Here is a 2,619-nt window from a genome sequence, read left to right as displayed (position 1 = left end):
TGAATAGCAGTTGGAGTAGCAGTTGAGTAGTAGTTGGGCAGCAGTTGAATAGCAGTTGAGTAGCAGTTGCGGTAGTGTTTTACTCAAATTTGCTTCGTTAAAGTGCACAGCTACAATAAATGCGGCCAGTTTGAATAAAGTCCATTGAAGTTCTTTGAGGGCCGTCGTGGTTTTGGCTTGAGGGTCAACAGGTCACTAGATAAAGACCTGCAGGACCCTGATTAACAGTGGTCTGTCAACAGGTCACTAGATAAAGACCTGCAGGACCCTGATTAACAGTGGTCTGTCAACAGGTCACTAGATAAAGACCTGCAGGACCCTGATTAACAGTGGTCTGTCAACAGGTCACTAGATAAAGACCTACAGGACCCTGATTAACAGTGGTCTGTCAACAGGTCTCTCACTAGATAAAGACCTGCAGGACCCTGATTAACACACACACGTTCCCAGATTCACACACACACACAGCTGACGTGGTACACAGAGTGGGCGGGACAGCTTAAGTCATCTTTATTGTGATTGGTTCACAGCAACAGACAGACAAGCCCCTCTCCCAATCAATCTTCTCTCAAATAGACATGGCTCAGTCATATGTACGACTGTATATATACTATAACAATAATATATATCAGTCATATTTATTAACTGTTTCTTAGAAAAGGCAACAGAATAATTATTGCAAAACATCCTGAATTCATCATAATAATAAACGATAAACAACTTCAATACAGAGTGTTCAATGTGAGGGCCTGGGATACTACCTCACCCATAATGCAACGGGAGAGGCCTCAGGACTAAAGTCCCATAGTTTCATAGGTCATGGAGACCTGGGCTCGGGTCAGAGGTCAACTCTAGGGTCCATCAGTACCTCTGTGACTTGGGAGAGGTCATGAAATGGCAGCAGACATTCTGAAAGTCTCAGCGCAGCAGTCTCACTAGACCGCGGTAGTATTGTATCTTTGAACACTGACCCAGGAACAAATAGATGGAGAGATGATAGAGGAGAGGAGAATTGTCCGTCTTTATCAGTCTATCAGTCTTTTATGCTCTTCCATCCTCCTATCTCTCTCTCTCTGTTTTACCCTCTCTCTCTCTCTCTCTCTCTGTTTTACCCTCTCTCTCTGTTTTACCCTCTCTCTCTCTCTCTGTGTTTTACCCTCTCTCTCTGTTTTACCCTCTCTCTCTCTCTCTGTGTTTTACCCTCTCTCTCTGTTTTACCCTCTCTCTCTCTCTCTGTGTGTTTTACCCTCTCAGTTTTACCCTCTCTCTCTCTCTCTGTGTTTTACCCTCTCTTTCTCTCTCTGTGTTTTACAACCCCTCTCTCTGTTTTACCCTCTCTCTATCTCTCCCCCCCCCCCTCTCTCTCTCTTTCTGTTTTATCCCCTCCCTCTCGTTCCTAAGAAGTCCATATAGACCTGATCATGTTATCAGAGTCAGTCTCTCTAGAAGAAGTCAGGTTTTAAATCAGAGTCAGTCTCTCTAGAAGCAGTCATGTTTTAAATCAGAGTCAGTCTCTCTGAAAGTCAGGTTTTAAATCAGAGTTAGTCTCTAGAAGTCAGGTTTTAAATCAGAGTCAGTCTCTCTAGAAGCAGTCAGGTTTTAAATCAGAGTCAGTCTCTCTAAAAGTCAGGTTTTAAATCAGAGTTAGTCTCTAGAAGTCAGGTTTTAAATCAGAGTCAGTCTCTCTAGAAGCAGTCAGGTTTTAAATCAGAGGCAGTCTCTCTAGAAGTCAGGTTTTAAATCATAGTCAGTCTCTCTAGAAGCAGTCAGGTTTTAAATCAGAGTCAGTCTCTCTAGAAGTCAGGTTTTAAATCAGAGGCAGTCTCTCTAGAAGCAGTCATGTTTAAAATCAGTCAGTCTCTCTAGAAGTCAGGTTTTATATCAGAGTCAGGCTCTCTAGAAGTCAGGTTTTAAATCAGAGGCAGTCTCTCTAGAAGTCAGGTTTTAAATCATAGTCAGTCTCTCTAGAAGCAGTCAGGTTTTAAATCAGAGTCAGTCTCTCTAGAAGCAGTCATGTTTTAAATCAGAGTCAGTCTCTCTAAAAGTCAGGTTTTAAATCAGAGTTAGTCTCTAGAAGTCAGGTTTTAAATCAGAGTCAGTCTCTCTAGAAGCAGTCAGGTTTTAAATCAGAGGCTGTCTCTCTAGAAGTCAGGTTTTAAATCATAGTCAGTCTCTCTAGAAGCAGTCAGGTTTTAAATCAGAGTCAGTCTCTCTAGAAGTCAGGTTTTAAATCAGAGTCAGTCTCTCTAGAAGCAGTCAGGTTTTAAATCATAGTCAGTCTCTCTAGAAGCAGTCAGGTTTTAAATCAGAGTCAGTCTCTCTAGAAGTCAGGTTTTAAATCAGAGGCAGTCTCTCTAGAAGCAGTCATGTTTAAAATCAGTCAGGCTCTCTAGAAGTCAGGTTTTAAATCAGAGTCAGTCTCTCTAGAAGTCAGGTTTTAAATCAGAGTTAGTCTCTCTAGAAGTCAGGTTTTAAACCAGAGTCAGTGTCTCTAGAAGTCAGGTTTTAAATCAGAGTTAGTCTCTTTGGAAGTCAGGTTTTAAATCAGAGTCCGTCTCTCTAGAAGTCAGGTTTTAAATCAGTCAGTCTCTCTAGAAGTCATGTTTTATATCAGAGGCA

General features: G+C 41.7%; 1 long non-coding RNA gene across 1 annotated transcript in view; it reads right to left on the bottom strand.

Annotated features, from left to right (window-relative positions):
- Positions 1-486: 486 nt before the first annotated feature.
- LOC116368401 (uncharacterized) overlaps positions 487-2,619 on the bottom strand; it is a 5,338-nt gene continuing 3,205 nt past the window's right edge. The window contains exon 3 of the long non-coding RNA XR_004208502.1: positions 487-2,619. This exon is cut by the window's right edge and continues 1,803 nt beyond it. This is a non-coding gene — a long non-coding RNA (uncharacterized LOC116368401).

This window comes from Oncorhynchus kisutch, unplaced genomic scaffold (genome assembly GCF_002021735.2).
Source record: "Oncorhynchus kisutch isolate 150728-3 unplaced genomic scaffold, Okis_V2 scaffold1911, whole genome shotgun sequence".
Lineage (NCBI taxonomy): Eukaryota > Metazoa > Chordata > Actinopteri > Salmoniformes > Salmonidae > Oncorhynchus > Oncorhynchus kisutch.
The sequence above is the reverse complement of the archived record's forward strand: the minus strand, read 5'-3'. Positions and strand labels throughout refer to the sequence as shown.